General features: G+C 34.4%; 1 protein-coding gene across 4 annotated transcripts in view; it reads left to right on the top strand.

Annotated features, from left to right (window-relative positions):
* The first annotated feature begins 13,755 nt into the window (after positions 1–13,755).
* LOC145674584 (myb/SANT-like DNA-binding domain-containing protein 3) overlaps positions 13,756–18,458 on the top strand; it is a 342,109-nt gene continuing 337,406 nt past the window's right edge. For 2 of the 4 annotated variants that reach the window (XM_081744782.1, XM_081744783.1), the window contains exon 1: positions 13,756–14,314. The gene's annotated coding sequence lies outside the window, so the exon portion shown is untranslated. The remainder of the gene's footprint in view (positions 14,315–18,458) is intronic. The other 2 variants (XM_081744778.1, XM_081744777.1) reach the window with 2 other exon arrangements.

Below are 18,458 nucleotides of genomic sequence, written 5' to 3'. Positions count from 1 at the left end.
ATTAACATATTAGAAATTTCTTCTCTAAATTTTAAAATCTATGGATTTGTATAGTATAACTGCACCGTTAAAAGTCCTTTGTATCATAATAAGCATATGCGAAAAAGGGCTTTAGAAAAAATAATGACTAAAATATCTGTTTTTAGTTTTGGAGCCATAATTGCGCTCTTCTCCAGTGATTTGTTTGCTACGTCACGACAAAATGCTTATCAAAATGCTACCGTGTAAAAGCACAATATACTTTTGATGCCATAGAATATTATACGAGATTTTTGGCAGCACATCTGCTACGAGAAATGCCACTATAAATGCTTTCGTCTAAAACTAGCCTAAGCATGTGTGTTAAACTTTTGATATTATCCTAGATGAGTCTCGGAGATTTACAGTTCTAATTGATATTGAGTATGCTATCCATTATGAAAGTGGCATAATGAATGTTTAAAGCATCTTCTATATATTCGAATAGCTCTGAAAAAAATATGTAAAAACAAACGTTATTTCTATATTACTGTTGGATTTCTGGAAACGGAACTTTATAATGTTAGGTTTATTTCTTACTACGTTTGAATTAAACAGTTTTATCTGTTCTCCCTTTTCTCTTTCTTCTTTTCTCCTCTTCTCTTTCTCTCTCTCTCTCTCTCTTTCTCTGACTCATTTCTGAATCTCTGTGCAATAGACATTAATTGGTTTCATTTTTTTCATTGTGTGTGTTTCAGTTTCTCTATACATCAACCTATGAATCTTGTTTCGTCTCGCTTTTGTTATTTCGTTGTATGGAAACTAATACATGTGTAGTTTGAAATAAGACTTGCGCTCATGTTGTTAGCTAATTTTAGTATAGGAGAGAAGAAATGAGGAATGGGATATTTGATTAAAATGAATCTTAGAACTATTAAAATTATAAGTAGTATTCAGGTTATTTTAATTTCAAGAAATAGTTTTTAAAATATTAGTTTTGGGGACTAATTATAAGTTCATGCTTTACCTTGATGCTTTTAAAATTTGATTCATTAATGGTTTAGAAGACAAAGGTTTTGATTAAACTATAAAAGCTTATTAAGATATTATTTATTTTGTTTTCTTATGTCTTAATTATTTTAGGGATAGCTTGTTTTGTTATTCAGCGTAAGCATTTATTGATGGTTCTATTAAGACTTGAATTTATTGTGTTGATGAGTATTTTTATTACCGCCTTATTCTTTGGGTAGTTTATATGTTGAAAATTATTTTTGTCTATAATTTTTAACTTTTAGAGTTTGTGAAGGTAGCTTAGGACTATCTATTTTAGTATATATCGTTCGGACTCATGCGGGAGATTATTTGAATTCTTTAGTTGTATTACGATGTCAAAATATTTAATGTTTATGTTGTTTCTAATCCCTTTGGGCTTTAATTTTAAATTATGGTGATTTGTTCAGTCTTGTATTATTAAAGTATATTTTTTATTTATAATAGGAAATAGTATAGAATAAATTCCTTGAGAAGTGGGCTATTATTTATGAAGAGATAATTTGAGATACTTCTTAATTTTGTTGAGTATTTGAATTGTTATACTTATAATTAACGCTAGAGAAGGGGTATTAAATAGTTCATTTTATAGTACGAATTTTATTAGTTTAGTTTTAGTATTACTTGCAGTACTTTATTTGAGATTTTCTTCTTCTAGATTATTTATCTTTTTGAAGGTTCATTAGTTCCTACCTTATTTTCAATTTTGTGTTGAGGCTACCAGCCTGAGCGTGTACAGGCAGGCATGTATTTATTATTTCACACTTTATTTGCTTCACTACCCCTTTTGATTGGTATTTTTTATTTAGAATATGTTACGGGTAGTTTGTTAACGGTTAATACAGGAAGTGTTGTAGGTTTAGGAATTACATACTAAATATGGTATTTGGCTTGGTTGTTGCTTTTTTGATTAAAATGCCTATATTTCTGGTCCATCTTTGGCTATTGAAGGGTCATGTTGAAGCGCACGTAAGTGGGTCAATAATTTTGGCAGGAGTTTTATTGAAATTAGGGGGCTATGGGTTATTGCGTATTATATATTTTATTGAAAATGTAGCTGTGAATTTAAATTTAATTTGGTTTGGCATTAGTGTTGTGGGTATTTGATCAGTTAGATAAGTTTGTTTACGACAGATCGATGTAAATTCTTTGATTGCTTATTCTTCTGTTGCTCATATAGGCTTAGTAATAATGGGATCAATAACGATGGGCCTATGGGGGTTTAGAGGTGCTCTTACACTAATAATTCCACATTGTCTATGTTCTTCAGGATTATTTTGTCTTGCAAATATTTCTTGTGAGCGTTTGGGAACTCGGAGATTATTAATTAGTCGGGGGATATTACCTTTTACGCCAAGCATAGGTCTATGATGATTTTTGTTAAAAATTGCTAACAAAGCTGCACCACCTACGTTAAATTTATTAGGGGCAACTAGTTTGTTGAATAGAATTGTTGGTTGATTATGGTTGAGTATGTTGGGTTTGGTTTTACTTTCTTTTTTAGTGCTGCTTATAGATTAAATTTATATTCATATACTCAACATGGAATACCTTATTCTAATTTATATTCTTGTTGAGGTGGAAGTATCCGGGAATATTTATTGTTAATATTACATTGATTGCCTTTAAATTTATTAATCTTTTTCGCAGGTCCGAGATTTTTATGATTGTAATTGCTTGAGTAGTTTAATAGAAAATTTTAGTTTGAGGAACTAAGGAAGGTTTCGTGCCCTCAGGCCATGGTTTGACCTTTTTCAATTTGTGTGACTAGATTTGTTTTTTTGAATGGCATAAGTATTTTCTTATTCATATTAGGTTTGAATTTTCTAATTAATAGATATAAATTATTTATTGAGTGAGAGGTTATTTCTTTTAATAGAAGTAAAATTATTCTAACTCGTTTATTTGATTGAATATCATTTATATTTATAAGATTTGTACTTTATATTTCTAGAATAGTGATTTATTATAGTAAAAAGTATATAGGATCTGAGCGGTATCTCAATCGGTTTATTATATTAGTACTAATATTTGTTCTTTCAATAGTGTTGTTAATTATTTCCCCTAATTTAATTATAATTCTTCTTGGCTGGGATGGGTTAGGATTAGTATCATATTGTCTAGTTATTTATTATGAGAATGTGCGATCTTATATTGCTAGCATATTGACAGTTCTTTCTAATCGGATCGGTGATGTAACAATTTTGCTAGCGATTGCTTGAATATTGAATTATGGTAGTTGAAATTATGTTTTTTTTATTTGCACAGAGTTTTGAATAATAATGAAATAGTAATTATTTCTAGCCTAGTTATTTTAGCAGCAATAACGAAAAGTGCACAAATTCCTTTTTCCGTATGATTACTGGCGGCAATAGCTGCACCAACACTAGTATCTTAATTGGTCCATTCTTCTATGCTTGTAACCGCAGGCGTTTATTTATTAATTCGTTTTAGAGATGTTTTATTAAATGTTTATGCGGGTGATGTATTATTCTTATTGTCAGGTTTAACAATATTTATAGCTGGCATTGGTGCTAATTATGAATATGACTTAATGAAGATTATTGCTCTGTCTACCTTAAGTCAGTTCGGTCTTATAATAATGATTTTATCTATAGGGATCCCTGTATTAGCCTTTTTCCATCTACTTACACATGTATTATTTAAGGCAGTACCTTTTTATGCGCGGGAGCGATTATCCACAGTGTAGAGGATACACAAGATATTCGTAGAATGGGGGCACTTGTGGGTCAAATGCCTCTTACTTTGTCCTGCTTGAATGTGGCTAATTTAGCACTATGTGGAATACCATTCTTAGCAGGATTTTACTCTAAGGATTTAATTTTGGAGGTTTCTTCTTTGTCTTTAATTAATGTAGTTAAATTTTTTGTTATTATTTTTTTCTACAGGTTTAACTGTATGTTATTCTGTGCGTTTAAGATTTTATTTGACAGGTAAGGGGTTTGGAGGAGGTATTATTCATTCTACCAGAAATAATGAAGGGTGAATTATATGTAGGGGTATACTAGGATTGGTAGTGATAGCAATTTTAGGGGGGAGCAAGATTAAGCTGATTAATTTTTCCTAGTGTTAATTGTGTTGTGTTGCCCTCTTACTTAAAAATAGGTGCTTTGCTTGCGAGTGTAGTAGGTCTGTGGGTTGGTATTTTGTTAGCTAGTTATTCTATTGGCCAAAGTTTAATTTTTGTTCTACAATAATAGGAAGTGTATGATTTTTGCCCTATCTTTCAACAAATTATATTATTAAATTACCTTTACATGTAGGGGGAGTATATTATAATAATATTGATCAAGATTGAAGTGAATATATTGGGGCCCAAGGTATATATGACAGTTTTAAGGGTGGTTCAATATTAATTCAGCAATCACAAGACAATTTATTTAAAATGTATCTATTATTTTTTTTTTAATCTTTACTATTTCTCTTTGTTTCTTTATGTTTGTATATGCAGGTAGCTTATATTGAAAGTATAGTATTGAAGATACGAAGAAGTATATTCTCTGAATAGCACTCTCTGAGAAGAGTACTCTCTTTTTTACCTCGAAAAAGTAATGTAATGTTGTTGTTATACTAAGGGGGTTACAGCTATTTGATGTTAAGGGATTTTAACCTTCTAATGCACTAAAGATAGAAGTTAGCAGCTTCTTCTTGAATATTCACATCTCCTCAGTTGGGGAAAATGAAGTCCGAGTGATATCATTAACAGTGAAATACCTCTTTTTGGCTTCAACAAAGCAATTAGGGGTCAAGTGACCAGAAGCTCAGGTCGAAACTGAGTGCAAGTTTTGCTTCCTATCAAAGATAAGTTGGTAACAACACCTTTTGGATACAACCCAAATATTATATTTAACTATTATTCCTATTATTTAGTCGGCCCATGTTAAAGATCCTTTGTTTCATTCATGGTAAAGCCCTACGAGGAGAATTGCTAGGAATGAGTCTAACGAGGGATCATGATAATGTGTCCGTGTTGCTAATAGTAATTGTTATCGGTAAGAGAAGGGTAATTTATACATAAAAAATAGGAAGATTACTGCAATAAGAAAGAATCGTAAGGAGAAGGGGATTCGCGCAGATGATTTAGGGTCAAACCCACATTCAAAGAGAGAACTGTTTTCTCGGTCATTAATGGTTTTCTTTGAAAGAAGAGTTGAAATGGTCATAACAATTAGACAAATAGCGATGGTTAGTGGAGCGGTTGTTAGAATTGTGTTGATTACCTATTTAATTTAGATTATAATTTTGATTGGAAGTCAAATATACTTTATATATTAAATAAGCTACCCTCCTCATCAATAAATAGATATATAAAGGAATAATCATACTACGTCCACGAAGTGCCAGTATCAGGCAGCAGCTTCAAATCCAAAGTGGTGTGTGGGAGAGAAATGTGAAAGGAGATGGCGTAAGAGACAGGTGGCTGGGAATGTGGAGCCAATAATAACGTGTAGGCCATGAAAGCCTGTTGCTATAAAGAATGTTGATCCGTATACAGCATCTGCAATGGTGAATGGGGCTTCGAAGTATCCGTATGCTTGTAGGGCCGTAAAATATAAACCTAAAAGGATTGTGAGTAGTAGGCCTTGTGTTGCTTGAGTATGGTTAGCTTCTATTAATCTGTGATGGGCTCATGTCACACTGACTCCTGAGGCCAGGAGATTTGCAGTATTAAGGACTGGGATGTGTATGGGGTTAAATGAAACAATTCCTGAGGGAGGCCACAATGAGCCAATTTCTACTGTTGGTGCTGGTCTACTGTGGAAGAAAGCACAAAAGAATGAAATAAAAAAGTATACTTCAGAGACAATAAATGAGATTATACCTCATCGAAGACCTAATGTTACTTGCATAGTGTGCAGCCCTTGGTATGTTCCTTCTCGGGTCACGTCTCGTCATCATTGAATTAGTTAGTGTTGTGATTAATATACCAAGGAAGAATAACGAGGGATCATATTGATGGAATCATTTAGTGAGACCTGTAGTTGTAATTAAGGCACCCAAAGCTCCAGTAAGTAGTCAAGGGGTTTGGTCAACTAGACGATAAGAATGATTTTGTGGTGCTGACATAAGTAACTTCTCTTGAATATAGTGTCACTAAAACTGCGAATACATAGGATTGGATTACTGCGACGGCGGACTCTAGTATTAGTAAGGTAATTTGGCTAACTATTAATAGTGAAAGCATGGATAGTATAAGGAAGGCCCAGTATTACCTAATAATGTTAGAAGAAGATGCACTGCAATTATATTTGCTATTAATCGTGCGGCCAAGTTTCCCTGTCGGATGATGTTACCGATTATAATACATACTATGAATGGTATAAGAGAGGCCGGAGTTCCAGAGGGAACAAGGTGAGCAAATATGTGTTGAGACTGGTTAATTCAGCCATAAATTATAAAGCTTAACCATAAGGAGAGTGCCAAGGTCAGTGTAAAGGTTACATGACTAGAACTAGTAAATATGTACGGAAATAGGCCTATGAGTTGTTACATAAGAGAGAAGAGAATAGAGAGATGAATAAGAAGGTTCTTCCTTGATGACTAGTAGGTCCAAGAATGGTTTTAAATTTATTATGAATGGTTAGGGTAATTTTATTTCGTAAAATGTTTGGTCGCCCAGGAAGGAACCAGAATGGCATGGGAATAATTAATAAACAAATTACTGTTCTAGGGATCAAAGGTTGAAAAAAGGTTTGTTATCATTTTCAGTTTATAATTGTTTTTTTAACGTTAGTGCAGTCTAGTGAGGGGTAGGGAGTATTTGAATTAAAATATATAATGAACGCAAGTAAGAGATAACATAGGGAGAATAGAATGAATAATATGAGTCATGTTAGGGGTGATATTTGAGGAATAGAAAAATACTATTGAATAGTGACTTAAGCTTGACATGCTTATATTCTAAATTAACTAATTTTTAACATTGGAAGTAATTGTTAATTTACTATCTTTTGGTTTAAGAGACCATTGCTTACTTTCAGCCATCCAATGAAAGTTCTTGTATCATTTTTGTTATTCAGTTAATAAATACTGAACGAGGACAGGCTTCAACAACAATTGGCATAAAGCTGTTATTTGCTCCACAGATTTCTGAACATTGACCAAAGAATAGGCCTGTGCTTCTAATATTAGCTGCTACTTGGTTTAGGCGTCCTGGTGTAGCATCTGCTTTAATTCCAAATTCTGGCATAGCCCATGAGTGGAGGACGTCCGCGGCAGTAATTAGGATACGAATATCAATGTTAATGGGCAATACGATACGGTTAGCTACATCTAATAGACGAAATGAATTAGGATTTATTTCATTAGCAGAAATTACATAAGAATCAAACTCTGTTAAGGAGAAGTCAGAATATTCATAACTTCAGTACCATTGGTGCCCAATTGTTTTAAGAGTAATTGCTGGTTGATGGATTTCATCAAACAGGTACAGGAGTCGCAGAGATGGTAAAGCGATAAAGATTAATGTGATGGCAGGCAGGATTGTTCAAATAGTTTCTAAGGTTTGTCCTTCTAGTAAGTTGCGGTTAATGTATGTGTTTGGTAGGAGAGAGGTTAGTAGATAGCCTACAAGCACTGTAATTATAGTTACAATACGCATTGTGTGGTCGTGAAAAATTACTATTTGTTCTATTCCTGGTGATGCAGCATCTTAAAGACCTAGTTGATTTCAAATGGTCATTTCTAAGAAAGATGGGTATTATCTTACGTTTGGGACTTAGGCCCAATGCAATTATCTGCCATCTTAGAAGTTTGTTAGCATAACTATGTTCTGCAGATGGTAACGTTTGGAATCATTCTAGGGATGTTTGCTGATCTGGAAAAAAATACTGGTCGAGTACTAGCAAAGGCTTCTCATATAATAATTACAAGTGCTAAGACAGCGACGAAGGAAAGGAATGAGCCTACACTTGAAACTATATTTCATGTAGTATAAGCATCGGGGTAATCCGAATATCGGCGTGGTATTCCTCTTAGGCCTAAGAAATACTGAGGACAGAATGTGATATTACTCCTAAAAGCATTACTAGGAATTGAATTTTCAATCGTGTTGGGTTTATTGCTGTTCCTCTAAATAGAGGGAATAAGTGAACAATTCCTGCTATGATAGCAAACACAGCTCCTATAGATAGTACATAGTGAAAATGTGCTACTGCGTAGTAAGTATAATGTGGAACAATATCTAGAGATGAATTTGCTAGTACAATTCCAGTAAGACCTCCCACCGTGAATAAAAAGATGAATCCTAAAGTTCATAAATTGAGGGGGAGTAAGTTATTTGAGCACCATGAAGTGTAGCAATTCATCCAAATACTTTAATTCCTGTTGGGACAGCATGCGGTAAAGTAAGCGCGAGTATCAACGTCCATACCGACAGTGAATATATGATGGGCCCATACGATAAATCCTAGGAATCCAATTGCTAGTATTGCATAAATTATTCCTAAGACACCAGAAGTTTCCTTCTTGCCACTTTCTTGGGTTACAATATGTGAGATTATACCAAATCCTGGAAGAATTAAAATATATACTTCAGGGCGCCCAAAGAATCATAATAGGTGTTAGTATAAAATAGGATCTCCCTCTCCGGAGGGGTCAAAGAAGGAAGTATTGAGATTTCGGTCAGCTAAAAGTATTGTAATAGCTCCTGCTAATACGAGAAGGGATAGTAGATGTGGCACAGCAGTAATTTCTACGGATCATACGAGTAGAGGTATTCGTTCTAAGGTTCCAGTAGTTCGTATATTAATTACAGTTGTAATGAAATTTACTGCTCCGAGAATTGAAGGGACTCCTGCTAGGTGAAGGGAGAAAATAGAGAGGTCAACAGAAGCTCCGACGTGAGCAATAGCTCTGGAGAGTGGAGGATATACAGTTCATCCAGTTCCTGCACCACTTTCTAGAATTCTTCCAGTTAAGAGGAGAGTTAATGAGAGAGGTAGCAATCAAAATCTTATATTATTTAAGCGAGGGAATGCAATGTCGGGCGCTCCTAATATTAAGGGAACTAATCAGTTACCAAACCCACCAATTATGATTGGCATGACTATGAAGAAAATTATAATGAAGGCATGGGAGGTTACAATTACATTATAGATTTGGTCGTCTCCAATTAGTCTATCAGGGCGGCCAAGTTCTCCTCGAATAAAAAGGCTTAGTGATGTTCCTATTTTTCCTGCTCAGGCCCCAAAGATTAGATATATTGTACAATCCGCGGCAAAAAACCTGCAACATGTGCATATAAGTTTATTGTGAAATGATGGTCTTTTGCTCCAAAATAAGTGTGCACGGGAGGAGGCGGAGGTTTATCCTGGCGTGATTCGTTTCACTTAGACGTTATGTTCATTCCCTGTGCTGTTAGGCGTAGCTTCACAATAAACTTACATCCTCATGTTGCAGGTTTTTTGCCGCGGATTGTACCAATGTCTTTATGATTTGTAGAAAATAATCATCGTTTCAATTAAATAGAATGACCGAGATGTTAGGCGATAGATTGTAAATATATTTATGGTGTAATAAGCCTCCTGTTAGGTCTTATAGTCAACATTATAATGTCGGACTGCAATTCCGGAGTAGTGGTTAATATACTAAGACTTAAAAGGCTACCTTTCATTTACGGCTTTGAAGGCCATTAGTTTAATTAACTTAGTCTTATTTAGAAAGTGTTGATTGTAAGGGGCAAAATAATTATGCTTCTCAGTGAAATAATAATGAATGTTTATCTAATCAATGTTACTTGCTTTTTTTCTCACTAAGGATGTTCATGTTTGACCATAGTGGTTAATAATAAAGTCAGCATAAGCAATTCGCATGTAGTAGAAAAGAGTAATTAGTGCTGTTATTAATATTAAGGTGAGAATAATAAATTATACTTGTTCAGCAGTTTTTATGATAATAATTCATTTGGGTAAAAATTCTAAGAATGATGGTAAGCCACCTAAGGACAAAAGACTAGTGAAAATAGCTAACTTTGTTGTTACATTAATTTTGTTAGAAAAGGTTTGATTAATATAGAATATTTTGTTTATCATAAAAAGGGTGACTGCAATTGTTGAAAGTAGTGCGTAGAATAAAAAGTAAAGCGATCATGTTATGTCGCTTAATAATAAAGCTATTAGTATTCAGCCGGTGTGATTAATTGATAAGAATGCTATGATTTTACGTAGGGATGTTTGGTTTAGTCCTCCAACTGAACCTACAAATTAAGATAGAATTAAGGTTAGGTGAAGGCCATTGATGACAGGTGAAGGCTTGTCATACTCAGTGTGACAAGCAAGATCTTCTCTTCCCTAGAAAGAAAAAGATGAACGTCTGTCAATGGAAACAGTGATTTACAAACTAATTTCCAGGAGTTGATTTAGATTTGATATTTTCGTCTACTTTCAAGCATTTTCTAAGTCATGTGTGATCAGTGTTTTTATTTCTTTGAATATAAAGTATATAATGTAATAATACATTACATATAGCCCCGCGTGGCGTAGTCACTAACGCTCTCGCCTTCGGTGCGAGCGGTCCCGGGTACGATTTCCGGTGGGGACACTCGGTCGAAAAAGTGAAAAACGCATTTTTAGGCCTGCCACTCTAAATGAGGTGTTCCTGGTTTCTCCTCATTCACACCAGGCAAATGCGCTCTCTACACAGCGCATCATTTGCATATGAGCATAAATCTCCTTCCCATTCCTCACAACATATGTACATGTCCCTTTACAGACACAAGTGAAAGACGTCTTGATAAAAAAAAATCGGCAACGGGAATTATAAAAAGGAGATTTTTCGATTATTTTTTCTCAATATCTCGCACCGTTTGCAAGATTTGAGCCTACTTCCGGTTGGAGTTTCTAATTCATGTATGACCAGTGTTTTCTTTCTTCTTGCATGCAGTATGTAAAAAACAAACACATTACATATACAATTAATTATAATTCAGTTATATATGGTGTTCATTGGCCAAACACTCAAAAAATAAAGATTTATCTTAGACTCGAGAAATGGCTATCCTTCCTTTTCCATTATTATTTGGCCATGAAACAAACGCCTGAGACATATACAACCCCAATATACAACAATGTTGTGTTGGAATGTATAACACATAGGATATGATGCTTTAGTTTTTTTTGTTTTTTTTTTAATTTGAACACTTCCAGTGTACCCGTAAAAGTGTAATAAAGAAATAATAGCCATGTTTTTTTTTTTAATATTCAATTAGAACTGAACATTTACGCAACATTTCCAATCGGTCAGAGAAAACGTCATCTTTCTAGAGCCTGTAGTTTCCGAGATCTCATTGTCGAAATGACTGACTACAAACATATAAACGTCCTCAACATATTGTTTAAAAGAACTTGGAAGATGGAAGCACAATTCACATGCATTGATTTTAGAGAAGGCTTATTAAAATACAAAGGCTTTGAACAATAATTTTATATCATAAATTTTATGAAAAAGATATAGTTAACTAATTTAGACTATTCAAAGAACAAATGCTTAAAATGTTTGTCTCTGTTAAAAGTGAAATCACACATAACCGTAAATGAAATATTTGAAAGCTAAAGTTATAGGTTGGAGCTCAGGCGCTTTTAATTGCTATTGTAGCATTTTCATAGATAGATTCTCAGATTTACTATTATGATAATAGAGTGGAATTCAATAGTTATAGGTGAGTATTTTTATACTAGATTAAACAGTTCTACCTGTAAATAGATACTAAATCGAGAGTAGGGAAATTTCACATCAGATTTATGGGTCACCATTCCCCCTTGGGGATACACTCATAAAAATTGGTATGTGAAGCAATGAAGAAGTCCACTGCATGGTAATACCCTGTATGTGTACTTGTTGCTTATATGGGGGAGGACGGTGGGAGGACAGACTTCGGCCATTTTTTTGAGTCTGTGTTTTTATAACGTAAATTACATTTATTTTAAGGATGATTCCACATAAGACTACTTCTACAAATAGGATGGGAATTGCACAAAGGTAACCTCGTTGGACTCTGTATTCAACAAGCTTTCCAATGATGTATCGATCATATAACTCTATTATAATTATGAGGGTCCCAGAGCCGCCAATTCAAAGGATTGCAGCAGTCCTTCGAAAAGTATATACAGGGAGTTTTCATAGCAATTTCGTTATAAATTTTTATTTTGCATTGCATTGCAGGAACGACTGCGATTTTTTATATTATTGTCACAAGTCTGTTTCCTACACATTGACATAATTTTGTCAGCGTAGGGTGAATGCAAGGGTTGCCAGGGCCCTCCTAAGTCTATTTTTCTAACTTTTAAAACATTTTGTTTCTTCTTCTTCTTCTAGGAATCGAGCGGAAACTGTCAGAAATGTTACCTCGTTAGATGTTCTATAGCCCTCCAACAATGTATCAATCGTAACTCTGTGGTAATTAGGGGTCACGAGTGACTGCAACGTGAAGGTCTACGATTTCGTTCAAATCCCTGGTGGCCGTTTAAAGATTAGCCTAAATGGGGGGGGGGGCACGGTGGCTCAGTAGTAGAACACTTGCCTCTGGTGTGCAGGTCCTTGGTTCGATCCCCTGCCAAGTAAGTTTATGGTGGACAACATCGTGTACGTGCGCTTTCTCGAGGTATTCCATTTCCTCTCACATTCTCATTCCGCCAATTTTTCTATCATCATTCATTTGCCTTAATGAATCGTCTCCCTTAGCCTAATGGTCATAATTGTGAGACGTTAAGCCGAAACAAAGATTTTCCTTTAGCTTAAAGGGTTTAAAAGTAAAACATGAATCTAGAAATATGATTTCATTCATGTATTATGCACTTGTCGCTATTTATTTTTTACGTGACATTATTTCATGACCAGTGGCGTACACCAGGGGGCTCGGGATTTCAATCCCACCTTGTACAAGATCTTATGGGAAAATAAACATTTGCTATATTAAATTTTTTATACAAAAATTACTTCTTAAAAAGATTAAGTGCTTGAACCCCTTTGATGAAATTCTGAGTATGCCATTGCTTATACTTATGCTCTCTGACCTATTTAAGCGTTTTCAGCTTTTGAAAGGCAAATTTTCAGGATCTGAATTAGCGTTCGTAAAACAAATTCTTCCACTGTATGAGGATCGTAACTAGTTTTGTTATAAACTATAGTGTAATAATCAATTATTGTGACTGTGAGTTCAGCTTAGCGTCCTTTTCAGCACCGAGGCTCTATGAGACGTGGACCTACTGATGAATGTGGGATCCGAACCACGTAAGCTCCCGTCGGGAATCGAACCCGAGTCTCCCACACTACAAGTGGTACGCTAACTGCTTAGCCACGAGGGATCTCTGAATCACCAATTATAATCTACACCATTGCAGTGAAACAAAATTGTTTAGATTCCGGTAGGAGCTCATGTAGATCTGATTTCACGTTAAGCGGTAAGTCCATGTTTCATATAGACTCGTTGCTACCAACCAATTGAAAATTGTTTTGAAAGAACCGCTAACGAACGGAAGTTGAAAAATCGTATAATATTAAAGATAAAAGCAGAGTGGGGAATCCCCAACAGTGATAATTCAGCATATTAAAAACATTTAAGCAGGAATTTACTAAGATAATGTAATATCTCACTGTAATCAATCAACATTAAATTCTCAATTTCATAAGTAATAAAAACATAAATTACAATCCGCTATTATTCGATATATTTATTTTAGTTTCTTACACTTATAGCAGACGACCTCCACACCCAGCTGGCTCTTCCACTAAATAACTAATTGGCCTGCCATCTAGTGGTAAATCTAAGCAGTGAACGCCAAAGAAAAACGTGCTTTGTTTATAATCGTGTGCTAAAAAAATATTTCAATTAGGGAAGCGAATTCTTTGGTGTCATCTATTACAAGAAGTGCATATACATTTATAAATTAAACCATTTGTGCTTTCTGTTAGAGTTTGACAGTGTTGAAGCAAGTACAGCTGCGTACAGAAGTAATTATTTTTTACAAACATTTGCAGTTTTTACCCTTTGCACTTTTCGAGGACAATTTTTGATTTCACGCTAATTGTAAGGAAATAGAATTAAGTTCGTTTTTTATTGCTTTTGGCAATGACTGCACAAATTCGTGCTTGTTGGTAAAAATTATAATCATAATGAAAAAGACGGAAATTATAAATTATATAAGCGAAAAATATTACCGGTACTTGCACATCGAAAATTTGAAATGTAAAAAAAAAAAAAAAAAAAAGAAAGAAAGAAAGAAAGAAAAAAAACTTTCACGTAGCGAGTTTTCAGAAGTTTACACGTTAAGGAAACGAAAATAAATACGTAAGTATCATTTTTCCCTATTAAATGGTTGAATTTTTGGTATGCTGAGCTACTACCATTTGTAATTTGGCTAGCTTGAAAAAAAAAAAATACGAAGGATCAACTATTATTGAGCTTAAGTAATCATGATCGTTTATCGCGATACGCTCTTGAAACTTTTAAGCGAATTTATATTATAAAATTGAAAGCGACTATGTTTCTGACTTTTAGACCTACCGCTCACTGGCGACAAAACAGTTGCGCAACTATCTTGTCGCTGTCGCTTACAGTCAGCAACTTCACGGCAACAAAACACTTTTGTTGCCACACCGTCGCTCACTGACGACGGCAATAGAAAAGTTGCCGGGTATTTGATATCACAATTTGGCGGGATTAGATACAGTACGATGGACTTTGAAGAATGTGCTATTGTTAGGGCGCTAATGCTGAATTTAAGAAGGATTAAATACTGGGTACTCCTATATACAGTGAGAGATTGCTGAAGGAAAAATTTTACACGCTATATAGTGAATAGAACTGTTTTTCTTAACATGTCCATCTGTGGGGTCTGGAGAAAAATAATCTCAAAATTGGGTGGATTGAGCGTCCTCAAAGGTCTATTAGACATGTATCCTCACATGGTGAACTTTCACGTGGTCATGAGAGATAGTTCTTTGTCAATTCACACTGGGAATAAGCGTGCACAGGATTTGGGTGTGTTGAAGTTCAAAGGAAGATATAAGTATTCTGCGAATCATTTCTTCGACAGTGAGACACCCATCTGAAATGCGAAAGTAAATAATTCGAAGAGATTGCCAACGAGGGAGGGGGATGGGCTCAGACGACATAACATTATTATATTAAGATCTAAAAAGTTTTTGCTTTTTAGAAGTAAGCAAAAACTTATCCTAAATACGCCAATGCTATCAAGCTTATGAAGGTAGCGTGAATGAGGGACAAAAATGACAGCACTGTACATCGTATATAATTATAATACGAATGGGAAGAACTATTCAAACCAAAATATAACAACAACAACGAAAATATAAAACGACTGGAAATAACAAAACGAAACTTAGCTACAATCCGGCAACACTGTACCATGACTGTACTCTCAGATGTTCTGCGTATAGTCATAAAATAAAAAAATGACTTTCCTTGTTCTTTCCGCGTACTCTTCACGTTTTAAATTCAGTCATTTTTATACTGTACAGTTGATTTTTTACATTTGAAGTGTATAGAAAATTGAGAATTGTAATTTTATCTGTATTTTTCTAGTTGTGGGAACCAGGGTGGATTGATTTAAATCAAGATTTAAATCACTTGATTTTTTAAATAAAAATCGTTGATTTAAATCAAATTCCGAAATAAAATAATTTAAAGTGAAAAAAAAAGTAAAATCCCGTTTCTGTTCTGTTATTTCGGTTATGGGAGACTCAAATGTACAGTATGTACAGCATAGTATGAAAAAAAGTGTCATGCACTGGATGATTAGGGAAAATCCCGTTTTGAACGGGTAAGAGAGCAATCCTGCTCTCTTCTCTTTGTAACAATGGGTTTGGGTTTTTAAATTGTTAACTATTCCAACGGAGAAATAATCATCGACATTTAAGACGAAAATTCTTTCGTGTGCGCGTTAGCTTGTTTGTTCCCAGATAATAGAGCGTATTTAGAGGGGTCCTATTCCCTCTCCGATTTTTTAAAAAGATTTATAACTTTAGGCGAAATTTATGTATTTCGTGCCTCAAGCTAGTTCCATTTTTTTAAAAATATACCCCTGCCAAATATTAGTAACTTTTGTAAAAGAAATGTGTCATTTTGATAAACGTTGCTATACTTTTTCCTTAATGCTTAACCTTTTAAATTATATTACCATTTTTATTCTGTTAAAAATCAAATCTTCATTATTCGATTAAAAAAGTACCAATAAACCTTTTTACTTTTTTTTTCCAAGACTGGAGACATTATAGAACATGTTACATATGCTTTCACGCCTTTCTGCATCGGGACATAGTGCGTGATGACGTCGTAAATTTAAAAAGATTTTTTGTTATGCCTATTTTTTTTTTTTTTTTTTTTTTTTTTTTTTTTTTTTTTTTTTTTTTTTTTTGTTGTTGTTGGGCTTACATTTTGCATTCAAAAGACTGAAATTCTGCACACTCGTTTAGTGCACCTCTTAGCATTTTCAGATTTCTGCATTGAAACAGGGGGATCCAGAGAGAAAAATGTTAAAAAAAAGGATATTTTTAACAAAATAGCTTTTTTCGCGATTCAGATGGAGACATATGAATGGTACCGTTTGAAAGGCTGTTCTATGCCGAAGAGAATGATGTACGAACCATGATCCTAGGATAAATAGGGATGTTTCAGGAAACTGTTACCTGAGATCCTGTTTTATACGGGAATCTGGGGTATTTGGGGAATATTATTTTGCGCGGGCTTACTTTTGCACCTAGAAGATTGAAATTTTGCACATTTATTCAATGCACCGCTTAGTATTTTTCAGTGTTTCAGATCTCTACCTTAAAATAGAGATGGTCCAGAGGGGTAAAAAGTTAAAAAGGATATTTTTAACAGAAAATCACTTTTTTTGTGATTTTTCCGCCCCAGATACACGATGGAGACATTTGAATGGTACGATTGAAAATCTCTTTTATTCTGAAGAGAATAATGTACAAATCACGACCCTAGGATAAATAGGGATGTCTGAGGAAATTTTTATGTTGCATGCGGGTAATCTGGGACATTGTGGGGATGTTTTTGACTCATTGTTAAATATTTTCCTCGCCCTTACTATTCAAGATAGCTTGAAATTTTATATACACATTTAGTACATCTCTTAGTATTTTCCAGTTGATTTTGAGATATGTGCATTAACAACACAAGGGAGTCCAGAGGGAATCAAAATTAAAAAAAAAAAAAAAAAAAACGACAGAAAAATACCATTTTCTCTCAAAATTTCCCGCTTCACGGACACGATAGGGAAATGTGAATGTTACAGTTTCAAAGGCTGTTCTATTCTGAAGAGGATGAGGTATGAACCATGATCCTAGGATAAATAGGGATGATGATGTAGCTGCTTGACTGAAAGTATATAATTTACCTTTAAAAAAAGCCGTAATTTAAAAGGGTTAAGAAACATTGTTTGGGATTGATATAGGTTAACAATTGGGGATTAATTCAAAATTCAACCCTAATACTTTCACTTAAATGGCATAATTAGTATTTAATACTAATTCCTAATGCTTTTTCTTCAGTTCGCGACTTGTAATTTACGAGGAGAAAGATTTGATTTAAATCAGAAAAATCGATTTAAATCAAAAAAATCAACAAAAATGATTTTTTTAAAAAAAATCATGATTTTTTTCCACCCTGGTGGGAATTTAATAAAAATAGTAGTATGGCAGCGATGTGTAGTTATCGAATAATTACCTACTTTTGTTGTTTTTTCTTGGCTGGAAAGCTCATCCCAGGTTCTTATAACGACGAAACATTCTTACTCCCACAATTTCTTTTTTAAATTTATATCTGAATAACTATTCTTGCAAACTTTTATATATATATATGCTAGTCGTTTCTCTATTTCCTGAATTAATTTCTCATTGTCTTCATCAATAAAAACATACATGTATTGGCTTCCGTTGCAAACACTTCTTTTCACGCGCTACATACGGAACGAACTGTTACCTGAAAAAAGTTGTAAACATTTATTTTTTATCTGTATGCTTGGAGGTACCTCGGCAACTTTTCTGTCGCCGCAGTGGACGGACTCCCATAAGACTCAATGCATTTTTAGATGTTGCGGAACTGTTCCGTCGCCCTGCTTGGCGACGCTTCGGCAACTTTTCTGTCGCTGTCGCATCAGTGAGCGGACTTTCATAAGACTCAATGCATTTAGCCTGAGCAACAAGAAGTTGCCCGAAAAATGTTGCCAGTGATCGGTAGCCCTTAATCTCTTGATCCGCCCTACCGATCTCTATCAAATTTTCAACGTAGATGCGATTCTGGCCTGGGAGTGTTTTTAGCTATTTACTTTGATGGTAGAACTTAGGGTAGGGGGACAGAGAAAAAAAAATAAAACTTAATAACTCTTGAACTACCCGACCGATCTTGATCAAATTTTCAATGTAGATGAGATTCGAGACTGGCATGATTCTTATCATTT

The sequence above is a fragment of the Thermobia domestica genome, chromosome 17 (genome assembly GCF_964235325.1).
Source record: "Thermobia domestica chromosome 17, izTheDome1.hap1.1, whole genome shotgun sequence".
Lineage (NCBI taxonomy): Eukaryota > Metazoa > Arthropoda > Insecta > Zygentoma > Lepismatidae > Thermobia > Thermobia domestica.
This window is presented reverse-complemented; position numbering and strand designations above follow the sequence as displayed.